Consider the following 19,799-nt stretch of genomic DNA (forward strand, 5'->3'; position numbering starts at 1 on the left):
GGAGGGAGCAATCCCTCCCATACATTTGCAATCCCTAAAGGTTTGTAACCTATTAGGCTGTGGTTGTGCTGAGAATAAAACACAGTTTCAGTTCCATATAGAGCTGGCAAAACATTCAGGAAGCACAGTTTTCCAAGAGCTGAACTAATTATGCAACTGCGGCACAGCTCAGTTTGAGCTTCCTGTGGTCGTGGAGAAATGGACCGTAAGAAGCAGAATATTTTGTGACGGTTGGGGGCTGGCAGCAGAGTGGGCAGCTCACAGGAGGTGGGTCGTGACCCTTTAGCACAATCTGCTGAACAGGCTACATGAGCAACACAAAGACAGTCTCCACTGGCCTGTTAATCATGAGATGATTCTGGCTGGACTTGCATCTGCAGATACTTTCGAGAGGGATGTGGGAGCTGGGAGATCTGTGGCTCCAAAAGTTTACAAGAGCAGAAGACTCTCTGCCTGTGTGATCCATAGACGGGGCATGCAGGACGCAGCCGACGATGGGCAGAGCTGACAAAGGGGGGAGCAGGTGCAGAGTCACCGAATGATAGGCCACCTACAGCCTGTGACTTTGTCAACAAGATTGAAACTATAAAACAGTTTTGCATTGAAATTGCTCACTTTCAGACTGGTTTGGGTTTAACTGTAAAGGATAAACCTTGTTCCTGCTCTTTTGTGCATCAGAGATTTAGTTCGGGTCTAAATACCTTTGCTAGTACAGTCTCCCTAAAGGGACACAGTGTAAGAGTGGTCAGAGGTCAGACAGAAAAATCTCAAACTCATGGCTCTGCTACTTAATTGCGGTAGAACTAGGACAGGTTACTCAACTTCTCTAGGCTATAGTTTCCTCAATGAAAAAAAAAAATCCTTCCTTAAAGGACAACTGTGAGAATAAGACAAAGTAAGGAACCAGGCAGGAGTTCTAGATAAGAAAATCTCTCATGCTAATAGTTGCTATGGTTACCAGACTTCTGAAAACCCGCCAGATACTGGGAATTCAGAGGCCCAGGGCTGGCTAAGGTATGGGATCAGGAGTTCAGCTCAACATAGTTTTAGAGTTCTAGCCAGGCATGGGATACAGTCAACAGGTGAAGTTCTACTGCTTCGGCTGAGACTCTGAGCTCTTCAGTAAGGAGCTCAAGGGGTGAATTCTGGAGCAGGGGTACCTCCTTTTCTCCACATTGCTTCCTTCTCGGGTCTCTCTCTCTCTTTCTCTCTGTCTCCTTCCCTCTCTCTCTCTCTCTCTCTCCCCCCACATACATATAGGTCTTTGCTTGTTAACAGTACAGTTGACCCTTGAACAATGCTAGGGGTAGGGGCACCAGCACTCCCCACACACAGTCAGAAATTCATGTGTAACTTTTGATGCCCCCAAAACAACTGATAGCCTACTGTTAACTAGAAGCCTTACTGATAACATAGGTGATTAACTATTTTGCATGTTATATGTATTATATACTGTATTCTTACAATTAAGTAAGCTAGAGAAAAGAAAATGTTATTAATAAAATCATAAGGAGGGGAAAATATGTTTAGTATTCATTCAGTGGGAGTGGATCATCCTAAGGTCTGCATCCTCATGGCTTCACACTGAGCAGGCTGAGGAGGAAGAAGAGGAAGGTGAATCTTGCTGTCTCAGTGGTGGCAGAGGTGGAAGGAAATCTGCATGTGAGTGGTTCCTTGCAGTTCAGACCTGTGTTGTTCACGGGTCAACTATAATCCGATCCAATCCTACCATCTTTATTCCCTTCCAGGTGTACCAGGCGCCATCACTGTGTGAACTTGTATTTGAGCGTGGTGTGTATGGGGGACTTGTCCTCGCTGTGTCAGTTCTCCAGGAAGTACACAGCGAGATGGGGTAAAGAGAATGGAAGGCTCGTGGTGGGAGTAACGTGTGGGGAAGATAAAGGGGAGACAGTAGTCTGGAGAGGGTGACCGCAGGTGGTGACACATATGGGACACTCTTTATCAATCCAAGGGGAAGCTCCAGAGCCAGCTGCCCTTCAAGGCAGCCCTACGGTGGGCAGGAGTAGCCAGGCCTGCGTACCCTGCCCTGCTCGGTGACTGGCTGGGGCTGCCTGGACGAGCGTGGCCTCGGCTCGCGTGGCTGCCCGGCAGCTGTCCGCTCCCTGAGCTCGTCCCACCGCACCGCACGCTCCTCCCCAGAGGGAGACAGGGCGCCCCTGACTGAGTGAGTCTTAGACCTGAGAGCTCCACGTGCTCACAGCTCCGTAGTGAAGACCATGACTCTGTCACAGCCTCTCAGTGCTCAGCAGTGTTTAAAATGATTCTCTTTAAGCCTCAAGACAACTTCAGAGATAATTTTTATTTTCTACATTTGAAAGGTGAGAAAACATAAGAGGTTAAGTTACTTTTTCCAAGTTCAACCGAAGGCTAGAAATAGCAGAGCCAGGGGATTTGAAGGTATGCAATGAAACAATCGTCCACGTAGAGTAGAAACTTGTCTTATATTCTTACAAAAATAGAGGGCACGCATTCAGCTTACCTAGAGAATGTAGGGATTTTGCCCTGGTCACAGTGGGGGGAGCAGGTGGGAGGAGAAGGGGGAGACAGGCTTTTGGACTAATCACGTGAATATGTGACAGAGGTCAGGACAACGTCTGGCTGTAGAAGGACAGTTCATAACCGCTGCCTCCAGAATGTTGACCTGGACAGTCCACTCATATTAACATTCAGAAAGTAAGCACAGAGGAAAAGTATATGGTTGAGAGGGAGTGAGAGCGATTGCTCTAAAAGAAAAAAGATGGACTACATTTTGAAATAAAACTGGTAAAATTATTATCTGCAGAGTTAACAGTAATAAATAAGATGACAAGAATTAGAACCCAAAACTTTAAAAACAACTTTGAGTGTCAAAAATATCTTCTCCAGATGCCTTATTTAATATGAATTTGCTGATCAGTTCGATTACCTTTCTGCAGTCAGTTGGGGCGTATTTCTACAGATAATGAAGATGAAAACAATGAGTCTTCGTACGTCAGCCAGGATCTGCCCCACCGGACTTGTGGGACACGTTGCAGCCTCTGCCTCCATTCCCGATCCAGGTGGACAGGCCCAATTCTACCTCCAGGTTAGTTGGGCTTGCACTTGGGTTTCAAAAAGTGATAAAAATTTATAGTTCACTTTGAATTTGATAAGATTCTGGATAGTGTCTTCAGAATTCCATTTCATTAGCCTGTCCAAGGACTTCCAGATTCTCAACAGTCCTTACCAAACCAGGAACTGAAAGGCCAGCCCTTTTTTCATACATTTACAGAGCAAACAGAACCCGTGTCGGTTTATCAACGAGACGGGAAAGGAAGTTTCTCTCTCAGGAAGCTCAAGGCGGAATTTTGATAGATCCTTAGAGTGCAAAGGGTGGTCATTAAAATTTTAATCTCTTCACACGATTTCATACAGCTTTACATACACACCCAATACTGAGAACCCACAGACACCGTGATCTCTTTCTTCCCAGTGGAGGGTATTTGTTTAAACCTCCTTCCCAGAAGAGCTGGGTTGCTGGACTGGCTGGGGCTGCCTGGGCTCGCGTGGCTGCCCGGCAGCTGTCCACTCCCTGAGCTCATCCCGCCGCACTGCACGCTCCTCCCCAGAGCGAGATAGGGTCGCCCCTGACAGTGCTCAGGCCCCAGGGAAAGAGGGACAATGTGGCAATGGACGAGCTGAGCAGTGCTTCTCAGCGCCTCAGAACTCAAGGTTGATTTGAAAGATGGCTTCCGATCTGGGGTTGTCGTGCAATATTTGTGACATACTTATACTAAAAAAATATTGGTTGTCTGTCTGAAATTCAAATTTTTTACTTTGCATTTTATCTAAACATCATCTGTATTTACTTACATTTTGAAAGTCTGCATCGTCTCTGGCAGCCCTGCTCTAAGCACGGTCTCCAGAGCTGCAGAGCAGAGCTAAGGTGCCCATTTATTAATGTATGAGCTAGACAGTAAGGCAGAGTCCAGTAACCAAGCCATGGGGTCAGCTGGAGAGAACAAACAATGACAGATTAAAGGAAGAGATTTTGAGTTGTCGGAAGCAATAGAAGTTATTGACTGATCGGAACATGCACTGTGCAATATGATGGCATTTGATGAAGGTAGGACAGTTGCTAGAAAGGAGTGTCTAAGAGGTAGTACTGTTATTACTCCTATTTTTATTTTATTTTGTATATTTTTTAAGCCAGTCGATACTCTATTGAATGGGTGAAGAAACTGAGGCACTCGGAGAGCGGGTGACCCACCCCTGGAAACACCGGCTGTGGAGTGAGGGTTTGAACCGTAGTCCGCCTCCTGCTGCTGCGCCTTGCAGCCTTGGTTCTCTCTTCAGGACAGCTTTGCTCTTTTATTTACTTATAAAAATTTTAGGTGCTTAAGGACATCAGAAACTCCCTTCTGAAGACAATTCCTCCATGCACAGGTTAGGGACGATCCGAAAAGCCAGACTTATCAGATTCTCCTTTAATATTTGTTGATTAATAAAAGAAAGATATTGTTTTAGAAGAGGACGTTTTAAATAATAGTAATATGTGGCATGTTGGTTGTCTAAAAAAGCCAGAATTCATGAGTACTCTCCTATTAGTTGCAACGTCTTGTATTTCAGGAGCATCTGACTTCTAATCTATTCATGGGTTCATTAAGACCCTGGTTGAGCACGTGTGTGTCAAGCCCTGCACGAGACACTGGACGTGGTCATGGAAAGGTGCCGTGTGCATAGTCCCTGCTTTCTGGGAACCTGTCGTTCTCTTCCTGCCTTTTGTGTAGGGCTGGATTTTTCCTTTGTCCCTCCAGAGCCCACCAACCCTGTTATGTGGCCCAGAAGACCAGCCTCTTCCCCTGTCATCTTCTGAGATCTCTGCTTTTCGCTGGGCTTGGTCCGTAGCAGGGTGGAGAGAGGCTGAGCTTTCCTGCCTGTGCACTCTCTCAGAGACATTCGCTCCCCCTCTGGAGCCTCTGGTTCTGTCGGCAGCCCCTCTCCACAGCCAGAGCCCTGAGTTCTGGTAAGTGTCCCCGTCTCCCGGTCCCCAACAGGCTTAGAGGTGATAAGGGCCTCTGCTTGTCGCTTATCTCCGGGGTTTTGCTACAGGTTGTTGGTCTCCTTAATCCTGTCCTGGCTTTTCTAGATAGTCTGTCAACTTAAGTATTTTTGGCGACCCCTTTGAGTGCATCATCTCTTTCCCTGGGACCCTGACTAATGCGAGCATGGCAATCCCTCCTATGGCTACTGCTTTGCAGATTGTCCATAAATTCTGACCAAAACAATAAATAAATTTGATCCAAAGACAAAAACACTGAAGCAACGAAATACGCTTAGGAGAAAGTAAAACTACAGGCCAGGAGTAGTAGCTCATGCCTGTAATCCTAGCACTCTGGGAGACACAGATGGGAGGATCACTTGAGGTCAGGAGTTCGAGACCCCATCTTTACCCAAAATAGAAAAAATTATCCAGGCATGGTGGCACATGCCTGTAGTCCCCAGCTACTTGGGAGGCTCAGAGAGGAGGATCGTTGAGCCCAGGATTTTGAGGTTGCAGTGAGCTGTGATGATGCCACTGCAGTTTACCCAGGGTGATAGACTGAGACTCTGTCTCCAAAAAAAAAAAAAAAAAAAAAGAAAAGAAAAGAAAGAAAGAAAGAAAGAAAGAAAGAAAGAAAGAAAGAAAGAAACTAAAACTGCAATTGACATGCATGCTGACTGCGCACCAAGGAAAAGAGAGGCCGGCAGTGTCAGTACAGTGGACCCATGAACAACATGGGGGTTGGGGGTACTGACCCCATGCAGTTGAAAGTCCACGTATAACTTTTGACTCTCCCAGAATTTAACTACTAGTAGCCTACTGTTGCCTGGAAGCCTAACCAATGACATAAACAGTCAATTAGCACATATTTTGTGTGCTATATGCATTATGTACTGTGTTCTTACAGTAAAGTAAGCTAGAGAAAAGAAAATATTATTAAGAAAATCAGAGCCTGGTGCAGTGTTGTGCACCTGTGGTCCCAGCTACTCGGAGACTGAGGCGGGAGGATCGCTTGAGCACAGGGTTCGGAGGTTACAGTGAGCTACGACTGTGCCACTGCACTCCAGCCTGGGCAACGGAGCAAGAACTCATTTCTAAAAAAAAATATTACTAAGAAAATGATAAGGAAGAGAAAATATATTCACTGTGGAAGAGGTGGAGGTGGAAGAAGAGGCAGGAGAGGCAGGTACAGTCAGGGTAAGTTTTATCGAGAAGAATCTGTGTAGAAGCGGAGCCACGCGGTTCAGGCTTGTACTGTTCAGGCTGCTTGTGTTGCACTGGTCAGCTACGCAGTGTGTTCCCGTTGCACTGACCAGGGCCCGCCCCACAAGGACTCGTGTGCATGATTTATCAACGCATCACGTACTCGCGTAGCCATGCAGAGAGCATCCCCTGCTAAACCACACGGTGCACACATTTTTGTAAATGTATCTTTTATATGCACGTATGCATTATCCACATCTCACATAAAGAAGAGCTAAAAGAACTGATTAGGTTTAGCAAGGAAGAAAGCCACTACCCAAGACAAATGACTGCTGTGTTACTCAGACATTTCTCAGAGGACCAAGCATGTTTTGAGCTGCACTAAGAGATCTCATAAGGAATAAAGAAGGATGTTCTGGGGAAGAAGATTCTGCTTCTGTGGAAGGGAAAACTTTGTAACAGTGTGAGGTCCCAGAATAATTTTCCAGTTTAGCTATGTGCTGTTTGTTCATAAGAATCACTTTGGATTTTGGTCGCATAATATATTCGATACTTAAAAGGAAATTCTATGAGCTCAATTACATGGCATAAGTAGCTTTTTAAAAAGGTTTGCTGGGTGGTCCCTGATAGCCTCTCGTAACGTAAGGCTTGCTTTTTTTTGTTTTTTATTTTTTTTGGTCATCTGTTAAGAGACTTAATGGGAAACAGCATCTCACTAGAAATGCATAGGAGTTAATAGTCTTTTGCATATTACGTGTTTGTGATATTAAACAAAAAATAACGTACAGTGTGTTCACATATATAAAAGTGGCGGAACACTGCCTGGCTTATAGCAACTGCTATGTAAGTGCCTGCTGGTATTATTGTTGTTGTCGTTGTTCTACTTTGATGACATCTTGTCACATCACAGTTCTAGTTCCAGCGGGTCAAGCGTCACTCCTCCAGCAGTGGCTGCGCTGCACCTGCCAACAGCACGGCCACCCCCAGCCTTTCCCTTCCCAGGGGTGGTATGTATTGGCTGTCACTACCCCCATCCCTGTGGGAAGTCACATCTGGTCTCTACTTCTACAAAGACCCCGAAAAGATGGAAAAGGAAGGGCAGGACACTGCTGAAAAGGCGGTGACCAAGCAGGAGCTTCAGAGCATGGCCTGCCCGGCTCTCGAGTTTCTGCCCATCCGCCAGGCCCGGCTGCCGGTGCAGTGGGGCCAGCTGCAGCTCCGCCACCTGGGCCGCGACGGGGTGCAAGTAGCCCCAGACGGCCACACGGGATTCTCCCACAGAAGCTGCCTCCTGGGCAGATGACGGAGATGAGACTGAGGGGAAATCACCATCAGTCTCTGAATAAAAACAGAGTGCGACTCTGTGTCGGGCAATCACAGTGTGCCCTCGATCCCACGCAACCGCCGGTTACAAACACTGTCACCAGTAACTTTAAACTAGACCCGACTGTTCAAGCTATAAATTAGTTGTTAAAGCTTAGTTATTTAATAATTAAGTCAGACATTTCTAATTTTGTACTTTTTTATTTCCTCAAAATGTTTTCAAGTTGTTGTAAAATTCTGATTAACTTCTTGGTCATTTTCACAGAGCATAAGGCTTATTTTTATTTTTGGTTCATGTCAAAAGGTAACTAATATTAATTTGTCATTGCACTTATCATTTTTAGATACATAACTCATTGCAGTGGAAAAGACCTGAGAGATTTCTTTCTTTTTTTTTTTTTTTTTGAAACAGAGTTTCGCTCTGTTGCATGGGCTAGAGTGCCGTGGCGTCAGCCTAGCTCACAGCAACCTCAGACTCCTGGGCTCGAGCGATCCTCCTGCCTCAGCCTCCTGAGTAGCTGGGACTACAGACATGCGCCACCATGCCCGGCTAATTTTTTTCTATATATATTGTTTAGTAGGCCAGATAATTTCTTTCTATTTTTTTTAGTAGAGACGGGGTCTCGCTCTTGCTCAGGCTGGTCTTGAACTCCTGACCTTGAGTGATCCACCTGCCTCAGCCTCCCAGAGTGGTAGGATTACAGGCGTGAGCCACCGCGCCCGGCCGAGATTTCTAAATAGAAGAAAACTCTGAGGTCGTCCCTCCCATATTGTAGAAACATTGCTTCTTTTAGATATGAATCCATATTTTTATCAGTTTGAAAGCAAAATATGATGTAATTGCCCACCTTTGACATGACTTTAACCAGGAAGCTTGTCCCTTTTTTAAGTCTTGAAAAAGTTCATCCATAGCAAGAAATCCTTCAAGAATAAAAATAAAACATCACTTTATTTGGGTTCAATTCAACCAGTACTTGTTGATCATTTATTATGTATTAGGCACAATTCTGGGCTCTGTAAATTCAGAGATGACTGAAGTGGCCCTGTCCTTAAGAAGTTCACTATTTCTTCCTGAAATGGGAAGCTAGACAAGGCATTCTAGAACAACGTGGGGAGTTCTTTAGCTGAAGCCTGGTATACAGAGTTCTGACAGAGCCCCAAAGGAGCCTGATGATTCCTTCTGAAGGGAGCTTGGTCTTATTTGGTTACATGCCTGTCCCCTTTAAGAGACTAGACTCTGCTTGAGGACAAGGACCATGTATTCATTGCTCTTTATTCCTACTGAAAGTACAGGGCTCAACTTATCTTTTTCATAGAAAAGAAAGAAAGAGACGGAGAAAGAGAGAGAGAGAGAGAAGTAGAAAGGAAGGAAGGAAGGATGTTATTTGCTAAATTGTGTATTCCCAAAATTCATATGTTGAAGTCCTAACCCCAGGTATCTCAGAATGTGACTCTATTTGGGAATAGAATCCTTAAAGAGGTAATTAATATGAAAGAGGTCACAAAGGTGGGCCCTAATCCAATATGACTGATGTCCTAATAGGAAAAGGCAATCAGAACACAGATGGACACAGACACACACAGAGGGATGACCATGTGAAGACACAGGGAAGATGGACATTTACAGGCCAAGGAGACAGACAGACCTCAGAAGAAACCAAGCCTGCTAACATCTTGATCTCAAACTTCTAGCCTCCAGTACTGTGATACAATAAATTCTTGTTGTTTAATCCATTTGGTCCATGATATTGGTTATGGCAGCTCTAGTAAACTAATACAGAAAGAAGGAAAATAAGAGGTGATTCTTGAGTCAAACACCAAAGAGCAAATATGATTTTTCCAAACTGGAAAAGGAAAAAGGAATGATTAATTCTGTCCAGAATAGGAAAAGAATCAAGATTTCACAGAAGAGATGACATTTGAGCCAAGCATTGAGGGGTTGCCAGAATCTGTCACTTGGAGAAGGAGAAAAGAGGTTAAAGCATAAGAGGAAGAGGGATCTTTTCACAAAGAACCACACGCACTTGGAAAATGGGCCCAGCAGGCTGTCTGGGCTGTGAGTTTGAGGTGCAGGGGTAACGGGAGATGAGTTGGGCAAGTAGATTGAAACCGGACTGTGGAAGACCAATGGTCGACCACGAAGGGAGTTCGCATAGTAGAAAGAATTGATCAGGTCTTTAGATTAGAGACAGACACCAGGAAGGGAGGAAGGGAAGGGTGAAGAGAGAGCAGGAAGTTAAATAGCGTCTGTCATAATGGTGCAGACAGAAGGGTAGGAGGTTCTGAAGTGGACAGGGAGCCATAGAATTGAAAAGTTGAAAGTCAGTGTAACATTGTGGGTAGAACCTCTACAAGTGATTGACCACAGCAGAAGCTGTGTCCAAAAATAATACTAAGATTCTGAGTTGGTAAAGAGAAGAGGACTATACCAGGGTCAGAAATACAAAGTCGGGAGCAGGTCTTGGCTATGGTTGATGGGAGGTGATGATTTGATTTGAGATGAGATGTATGACAAAATCAATGTGTGTTGCAGTAATTAGGAGAGATCTAGAAGGGAGAGCTTCACCCTGTGACAGGGGGATTTAATGGTATCTGGCCCCCCATCAAGCCACGGAGGCCACATCACATCAGAGCAGACCTCCCATGTCTGGCTGTGTCCCAGGCTGAGTTGTAAACCACTAATGGACACACTGTGCCTTCTGTGGCCCCAACCCTGCTGACTTCTGCCCTTGAGTTCCCACATATCACATTTGGCTGTCATCTCTTCTTACAACGATCCTTTCCCTGAGAAAGAATAGGCTCTGTAATGTGTAGTAACAAACACCCCCAAATCTCAATGGCTCAAAACAACGATGCTTCATTTCTTGTTCACATGACATGTCCATGTCATCATTGTCCTTCCTCTGGGTCCTGGCCATGGAGCCACTGTTCACAGTCATCATGGCACAGGGAAGAGAAAGCTTGGCAAAGCCTCCAGGGCACTTGAAACTTCCATCCCAGGGAGGCCCAAGGGGAAAGAGGCACCTGCCTGTGTGGACGCAGTCCAGATGGTGCGTGTGAGGAGGCGGCCTTGACCTCCCAGCCCTCACAGTTGCTATGCCCTTCCCATGTTCCTTCCCAGGAGCATGGAAGCCCTCCGCAGCAGAGAACCCTGGCACATGCTACACTGACCCAGTGATCAAGGCGAAGGCGTCAGTGATCAGCTATGTTGGGAGTGTGACCCGAGAGGCCGTGACAAGAAGGCATCTGACCTCTGTGGTCTCCCCCACAGACCCGCAGCCTTCGTCTACTCACGGGGACATCAGACTGAGCACATTCTACAACGCGCTTGCCCGGGACGCCTCAAAGCTGCCTAGGTCACCAAAACAAGGAAAGCCTGAGAAACTGTCATGGAACAGAGGAGGCTAAGAAGAGATGACAGCCAAATGTGATATGCAAGGGGCTCTGTGGAATCCTGGAGAGAAAATGGACATAAGGTGAAAACTAGTGAAATCATTCAGATAACGTGTGGAATTTAGTTAATAGTGATGCTAAGTAAGGTCGGTCCCTTAAGTATGACAAAGGTAGCCTGGTAATGTAAGATGTTACCGCAGAGGGACTGGGAAAGGGGTGTGTGGGAACTCTATGTACTGTTCTTGAACCTTCTCCGTAAGTCAAAAGTATTCTTAAGAAAAAAATAGAGATGGCCGGGCACGGTGGCTCACGCCTGTAATCCTAGCACTCTGGGAGGCCGAGGTGGGAGGATCGCTCAAGGTCAGGAGTTCGAGAGCAGCCTGAGCAAGAGAGAGACCCCGTCTCTACTAAAAATAGAAAGAAATGATCTGGACAGCTAAAAATATATATTGAAAAAAATTAGCCAGGAATGGTGGCACATGCCTGTAGTCCCAGCTACTCGGGAGACTGAGGCAGTAGGATCGCTTGAGCCCAGGAGTTTGAGGTTGCTGTGAGTGAGGCTGACGCCATGGCACTCTAGCCCGGCTGACAGAGCAAGACTCTGTCTCAAAAAAAAAAAAAAAAAGAAAAAAAAAAGAAGAACAGGGTCTATATAAATTAAACACAGGTCAAAAGACAGTGTGATTATCAGCGCAGTCTGTATTTAGTTTAGAAAATAAAATGAATGAAACAAATCCCTTCTATAATAATAGAACATGCCTAGTTTGTAACGCTGTATGTATATAAATAATTCTTTAATATGGAAAATCTGCTTCAAAGAACCTTTTACCTTAAGGAATTTTTCCCACCAATGATCCGCTTCTGCCGATGGTGCAGTAACCTCAGCCCACAGACAGACGCCAGGGGCCCTGAAGGAGGAAGGTCAGGAGTTAGACCCTCGCTGCTGATGGAGGGGTAAAGGCACAATAAGTGTTGTACTCCCCTGATGCTTCCTCCTCTATGTCAAAATCCCTTTCTCTGCAAATTGTAGGATAACTTTTCCTATAATGAAGATAAAAAGTGTCCTCATTCGACCAAATGGTAGCAAGTTGCAAACACATGGGAAATTTTATGAGGTTTTAGCTCCAAGGGGTTTTAGGGCTTCTGAGTCGTGTGACCCCGTCTAGTGCCTTGTCCTGGTCGTGTCCTGCTGCCAACTATAGAAGCTGTCCCGGAGTTCAGGAATGTCAAACAAAATAAGAGAATGGCAAAGGCAGTAAGGGTCTAAATGACTCACTTTCCAAATACACCACTGTTCCAAGCCACAGATGAATATGTAACTCAAAGGAGCAAACATTCCCAGGCTAGAATTCCGATCTGAATTTACGTTTACTCGGGGTATTAACGTATGAAAAGGGTTTGCTAAGCCAATTTAAGTGGTCAACTGTATTGATGGGTAATACAGTCAAACTTCCCCAGGTAACAGACTTCTGTCAGGAACATACAAAAAAGAGTTCAATGAAAATGACATGCAAGGTGGTGTAAAAAAGAAGGGCAAATCTAACAGATATGACCAATTTTTAAAATAATTTTAGAAAGCAAGAGAATGTATATAGAGGTACTTTGCTTCTTTGGTTAAGTACGTGTGGATCAGGCACAGATACGCACTGTCTTTCCATTTGCGTAAGGACAGAAGGGTGGGCATCTTGCCAAGAACACGAGACCTCATGGGGACTAATGGTCCCCCATGATACTCAGGTAGAGGAGAGCCCAGTGGGGAATTAGCAGTCGTTATTTCTTGATGGAGAAAGAGGTCCGACAATGTGTGCCAAGATGACTAATTTGCCAAATGATCTCAGAGGCATGCTGTCAAATTGTAACTTCAGCTCTTAGAATATGAGTCCTCTAGATGACACTGCATATTATAGGATATTAGAAAAAAAACATAAGTTTCCAATAGTGCTCCAAGTTGGCTAAATGTATATGATGCCAAGAAAAGGAATGATGTAACAGTGAGCAAGCAAAACCTGAAGTTGACATCACTCTGAGACAAAGCACCAGATTGCAAGAGAATAAAATGTATTTAAACCCACAAACTGTTATAAAAAATAAATAAAAAGCAAAATGAAGTTCATTTATAAAAGGACCCCATCAGATGACCAATGACCAATGACTTGAGTTTGAATCACCTTATAGAAGTCACCAGTCAAGAGTGTGAATATCAAATCAATCGGTTCCTGAGCCAGTTTCTGTAATCTAGCTAGTGTAGCAAGAAATCTTTTTACTTGAGGTCTGGCAACATTGTTATAACCATGGAAAGGAGTCAAAATAAGTATTGCCACAACTCCAGAAAGGCATAAAAACAAACACATAAACAATGAAGAAACAAACCTACGGTAGCTCATCTTTTAGAATAGGTTTACATAGAAGTGTAGTAAAATATTTCACAGTTATTGAATTTTTATATTTTATAACTACTTCAGGGATTTGACATAATCCAAAGAATCAGTTATATTCAATTTGTAAGTGTAGTTTAAATTATTGAAGGGAACTTAATAATCAGAATGTAGAGAAAACTGTCTTACCAATTCCTATGTGTATGTATATGTATATGTAAAAAAATAAAGCACAAGGAGTTGTCAATGTTCTGTCTACACTCAAAAGCTCCTCAGATAGTGAAGAATCATATTAACAACATCCAGAATGCTCTAAAATGCTTAAAAGAAAAAAATGTTTTTAAACGTAAAAAAAAACCAACATCCAATTCATTTATTGCATTCATTTATTGCACTGTCTTTGGCAGTTATTAAAAGGTTTTAGAAAAGAATAATACTCAAATACTTAGATGTACCTGATCTTAACAAAAGCCAATGGCACAAAAATATGAACTTTCAATGCAGACAAAGAGATGACTGTTCTTTTCAGCAAATGTAGCAAGACCTTATCCTTACAAAAAATTATTTTAAAAAAATTAGTAGGGCGTGGTGGTGCACACCTGTAGTCCCAGTGACTTTGAGAGATTCACATGGAAGGATCGTGTAAGCCCAGAACTTGGAGGTTGCAGTGAGCTGTGATCACAGCACTGCACTCCGGCTTGGGTGACAGAGAGAGAGACCCTGTCTCAAAAAATAAAATAAAAAAAAAAATATAACAGAATAAAATAAGAGTGAAGAAGTGCCTTTGTTGGATTCATCTCTCTATTTCCATTGCTTTCCTTTTTAAGACGGAAATATCAATTCTGGATCTTCAAGGACAGCTTTATTTCATCCAAAGAAGGGAATATAGGAACCGTTAAGAATGTACAAAGGGGGTGATCCCAGGGATCACAGTTTCTGGAAATCCGCTCCTAGCCCTGAGCATGCTCTCTCTGCAAGCCCCACCTGGGCAAGTTTGCCAAGAACCACTGCTCTAAATACTACCACCAGGAGCAGGCACTGACTGCATACGTTCTTGCTGCACGGGACTTACGTCACCAAAGCCCTCCTTGGAGTAACGAGGTGGGGGTCATCATCCCGTGGCTTGCTTAGGGCCCCAGAAGGCGGCTCACCTTTCTTACTGTTACCTGACGCTTTCTTGCCAGAATAATCGCAAATAACGCCCGCATCCTCGCTGTGGCGGCAGTTGTGTCTTCCGATGTCCTGCTTGATGCAGTCAGCCAAGGACCTCTCATGTCCTGTGCACTTCACGTTGTCCACGTGGATGGGTCCTGCTCCTTCCCCAAAGTGCTCTGGCGGGGCCCCTGCAAACAGAGCCTTCTTAGGCACACGGAGAGTCAGTCCATCACGCGTCTGAGCAAATCACAGCCTGTGCCCCCGTTCCACGTTCTCTAATTTTTGCATATTAAAATTAGCCTCTGCATGTGCTAAAAACCATTTATTTCATGACTGTCAAAAAAAAAAACCCTAGCCTGTAATCCTAGCACTCTGGGAGGCCGAGGCAGGAGGATTGCTCAAGGTCAGGAGTTCAAGACCAGCCTGAGCAAGAGTGAGACCAAGACCCCGTCTCTACTAAAAAAATAGAAAGAAATGATCTGGACAGCTAAAAATATGCAGAAAAAATTAGCCGGGCATGGTGGCGTATGCCTGTCGTCCCAGCTACTTGGGAGGCTGAGGCAGGAGGATCACTTGAGCCCAGGAATCTGAGGTTGCTGTGAGCTAGGCTGATGCCACGGCACTGTACCCAGGGTGAGAAAGTGAGACTGCCTGAAAAAAAAAATTTTTAACTAAAAATAAGTAAATAATTTAACTTTAAAAAAAGAAAAAAATAGAAATGTTTAGTGATGGAAGATTCCTGTGCCCAAAAAGATGCTTCTAAAGTTTCTCTTAGAATTAAATCTTTTTTGTGTAAAACTCATTTAATGATATTAAATAATAATAAATGGTCATTGGATCAAATTTGCATTTGCATTGTATCAAATATTGTATCTTACGTGACATAAGGTTTCTCATGATAGAAAAATTTGCATAGACTCTACCTGTTACTTTGTTATAATTCTGAATCAAATCAACATGCTGCCAGTATTTTCAGCTGAATAATATAAACGAATTTTAGATAAGAAGTAACTCATTAGAACAAGCACAAAAAAGTCAGAAATGGGCACCAGTAACCACCACAAACAACGAAGCTTTCCTTACTTAAAGCCAAGCTGCCGACAGACCACAGCTGCGTCCTTGTCACTCCATCCATCGTCGCAGATGGTTCCCCACTGGCCATGGATAAAAACCTCCATGCATCCCTCCTTCTTGTTTTCTCCATACACCAGTCGGAGAGGAAAACCTAGGCCGCCATTCGAGAGCATTAGAACAGCTGAAACAAGCATGAAGCATGAGAGACTCAAACTCCTGGGCTCAAGCGATCCTCCTGCCTCAGCCTCCCGAGTAGCTGGGACTACCGGCATGCGCCACCATGCCCGGCTAATTTTTTTCCATATATATTTTTAGCTGTCCAGATCATTTCTTTCTATTTTTAGTAGAGATGGGGTCTCGCTCTTGCTCAGGCTGGTCTCGAACTCCTGAGCTCAAGCGATCCTCCCACCTCGGCCTCCCAGAGTGCTAGGATTACAGGTGTGAGCCACTGCGCCTGGCCTTTACAAAATCTTAATATAAAATATTTGGGAAAGCTAAACAATCTCTGGGTATACAGTATCTTTAATTATATATCTCAAATTGATTTCTAGCAGTTTTCTTTAATTTTTCCTGTAACATTGATATAATACACTATTTTTGGAAAATAATACTATCTCTTAGAAAAAAGACAAAATATAGCATAACTACAAATTAAAAGTCTAATTTTATACTGTAAAACTGAGTAAGAGGCAACCTCACTGGGAAAGAAATCTTTGCTAGGGCTTAACACTCTGAAGTTTAGAATCTGTGTCACGTTAAAGTGAGAAGTCCGGCCGGGCGCAGTGGCTCACACCTGTAATCCTAGCACTCTGGGAGGCCGAGGCGGGTGGATCGCTCAAGGTCAGGAGTTCAAGACCAGCCTGAGCAAGAGCGAGACCCCGTCTCTACTAAAACAATAGAAATAAATTATCTGGACAACTAAAAATATATATAGAAAAAATTAGCCAGGCATGGTGACACATGCCTGTAGTCCCAGCTACTCGGGAGGCTGAGGCAGGAGGATCGCTTGAGCCCAGGAGTTTGAGGTTGCTGTAAGCTAGGCTGACGCCACAGCACTCACTCTAGCCCAGGCAACAGAGTGAGACTCTGTCTTAAAAATAAATAAATAAATAAAAATAAAAAATAAATAAAGTGAGAAGTCCACGTATTTACCCCCCAGAAATTGCCTCTCACTCACACAGGCGCTAACTGTATTCTTACCAGAACTACTTTTACTGGCTTAGAATTTTACTTTTGAGTATTCCACCTACTGCAGACGGAAAAGAGTGTGCTAAATGGGCTAAAGCTAATTTTGAGAAGAGTTGCATTCACATTTAAAGTTCAAGTGCAGAAGTAAAAGTAAGTAGTAAAAACCTCTACTGTTTCTTTTTTCTTTTTTCTTTTTTTTTTTTTGAGACAGAGTCTCACTCTGTTGCCCGGGCTAGAGTGAGTGCCGTGGCGTCAGCCTCACTCACAGCAACCTCAGACTCCTGGGCTCAAGCGATTCTCCTGCCTCAGCCTCCTGAGTAGCTGGGACTACAGGCATGCACCACCATGCCCGGATAATTTTTCTATATATAGTTTTGACTGTCTGTATAATTTCTTTCTATGTTTTAGTAGAGACGGAGTCTCGCTCTTGCTCAGGCTGGTCTCGAACTCCTGAGCTCAAACGATCCACCCACCTGGGCTGCCCAGAGTGCTAGGATTACAGGCGTGAGCCACCGCGCCCAGCCTCTACTGTTTCTTAAGTGCTGTTATTTGTATCAGTAAACCACGATCTCCTTCTCTAGGCTTATCTTTTCAATATAAAGTATTTTTTAGTAAGTGGGAAAGTAACGATCTATTTGACTGAATAAATGGTCATATGATCATTTCCTCAAAGGATATGTCCAAAGACATAATGTTCTTTGGACAAATGACTTGAGTTAATAGACACATTACTGAGATTAGAATAGAACCAAAGAGATTCATAATAGTGATCACATATTTTATTAATCATTATCACCTTCCGCTTTTTAAATTTTTAAAAAATACTTTTAGAGTCCTAGAATTAAAAAGAGTTTCAGGTGAACTGGAAAGGTCAGTTGTCCTAACCCTCCGATGTAGTTAACAACACAGGCCTGCAGAGAACTCAGATTACACGGTATTCTGTCACCAGATGTGGTGACAGAGCACATCTGAGCTGTCACCCCAAGACCCTAATACTTCCTCTCTGGGGTCGAGAGGGTCCATTTCTAGCAAACAGCTTCCTTCTCCCCAGCCACACGCAATCATTTATCACATAATCCTGGGGGGATCAAAAGAAGAATAGAGCAAGGGACAAGGAGAACAAATACAAAGAAAGAAAATTGGAACTCTAACCCACAAGGGATAGAATAAAAACGTGTATTTCTACTTGATATAGTGCTAGATTAGTGCAGTGAGTCACCACAATCTCACCGTTCAGAGTACAACGAGGAATAACCATCCACTTTGACGAACTTAAAGTATGCAATATGCTTAATGCTGTGGGAATCAACAAGTTTTGTTACTTTATAATGTGAAGATTTCAGCTTCACGGTCCCAAAACAAATGGATACAAGAAGGGGCTGGTTCAATTCTGAGGCTAAAAGGCTACCTATGACATTTTAACATCCACTCACACACACTCACACACACACACACACACACACACACATGGATGCATGTGTAGGTACATAACAGAGCTACAAGAGCATTTCTGGAAAGTCTTCCAAATGCCTCCTTCTGTATTTTTCAGGGGTATTTATTCTCCCCTACTTGTCAGACATTGAGAATCTGTCAAGAATGTTTAACTGTTCTTTGCCCATAAAAGGTTCTGTATCCAGAATTATTGCAAGACTGTTAGAGGAGTTAGTGGCCTTTGATCCAACTACAAAGCTAAAAAAAAATTATAATTTGGGAGTAGCAAAGGTCCCTGATGGGTTTCTGGAATACAAGAGCATCTTAGAAAGATGGGTGGGCTATTAACTGCAAGGAATCCACTTAGAAGCCCCCTGACAATCTCGAGAGAGCAATGGCTGGCCAGGGACAACAACTGAATCCTTAGATGCAGGGCAGAGCTGGGGTGGCGGTGAGGAGATGGAATTTCTTTTTTTTTAATCCTGTCTCACATAGTTCATTAGAATTCAAAGTAAATAAAAACCAGAGCAGGGGACCAAGGAGTAGGGGGATGGATATTGCAGCTTCTTTAGTCCATACCTCGGATACATGTGATCCTAAACATTTTAGAAACTTCAGCTTCTAAGTAAAGAAACCCAATTTAGGGGTAGACATTTCATAGTTGGTGGAGAGACTCAAAAGATTGTTTTTTCTCTGCATAAAATTGACTGACAATTAGACAGTTGTGGGAAATAGACCCCCCCAAAAGCGCCATTGCACATTCTGGAGCAGCAGGTGGAGGTGCAGCAGCCACTGAATTAGGGATACCGAGAGCCAGGCCAGTCCTCACCCAGAGAAAGTCTGTGTCCCTCGCTGCCAGGGTAGCAGGCGACTCCAACGTCCTTGCGATGGCCACAGTCATGCCGCCCCCAGGGCTTCCTGGAACAGTCGAGGAAACTGGTTTCCTTTCCGGAGCAGGTGACATCGTCCAGCCATATGGGACCCATGCTTTCTGGGAAGTGGTTTGCAGAGGTTTGTTTGCCGTATCTGTGACAATAAAACAAACATGGCTGGTAGACTGCTGGCTTCAAGGAACCACCACACATAAAACAACCTCATGAAGTGTCATGACTTCAGAGGGTAAGTATTTGTTCCTTTCCTACCTTGGGGACAAAGTTCTAAGAGCTATGTTTGCTCCATCACACATGTTGGTCATCTTAAAAATTTTCTATTATTTCACTGGGTAACTAATGAATAACTAAACCTCTTTCCCCATTCATTCTTGTGTTTTGTCTGCAATGTAACCCGCCCATCAAAGAGAATGCAGACAAAGAGGAAAACCCTCAAATTCCTGACCATAGAAGTCACAGTGTGGACCAGACGGTGAGAACACGGAGCTCGTGTTGGCCACCTGAGCTCACTGATTCCATCTGCTTCTCCAGGCTTCTCTGCTAACTGACCTCTTCTCCGCTAGGAAAAGTGCGGATTAGTTCAGGGATGACTCAGGCACTGTTCCTAATCCGTGATGAAATTTGGATTTCGGCCCATTAATATCAGAATGACAATGTTCTTGGCTTTTCATAAGATTATAGAAACCCAACTTTTTATAAATTATATTTGCATTCCAGCTGACTTTATTTGTAACATTGCACTAC

The 19,799-nt window shown here is 43.9% G+C and overlaps 1 long non-coding RNA gene across 5 annotated transcripts; it reads right to left on the bottom strand.

Moving 5' to 3' along the window:
* Positions 1-2,300: 2,300 nt before the first annotated feature.
* Positions 2,301-14,639, bottom strand: LOC123629962. 5 transcript variants are annotated; one of them, XR_006732465.1, is made up of 4 exons: positions 11,772-13,668; positions 8,398-8,470; positions 3,853-4,464; positions 2,301-2,953 (listed from the first exon to the last, which is right to left on the bottom strand). It is a non-coding gene; the product is annotated as an uncharacterized LOC123629962 (long non-coding RNA). The 5 variants fall into 5 exon arrangements; XR_006732464.1 differs by lacking the exon at positions 2,301-2,953 and adding an exon at positions 2,961-3,357; XR_006732466.1 differs by lacking the exon at positions 2,301-2,953 and adding an exon at positions 14,469-14,639 and having other exon boundaries at positions 3,599-4,464; positions 11,772-11,850.
* Positions 14,640-19,799: the final 5,160 nt, after the last annotated feature.

Source organism: Lemur catta, unplaced genomic scaffold (genome assembly GCF_020740605.2).
Source record: "Lemur catta isolate mLemCat1 unplaced genomic scaffold, mLemCat1.pri scaffold_65_ctg1, whole genome shotgun sequence".
NCBI classification, from domain to species: Eukaryota; Metazoa; Chordata; class Mammalia; order Primates; family Lemuridae; genus Lemur; species Lemur catta.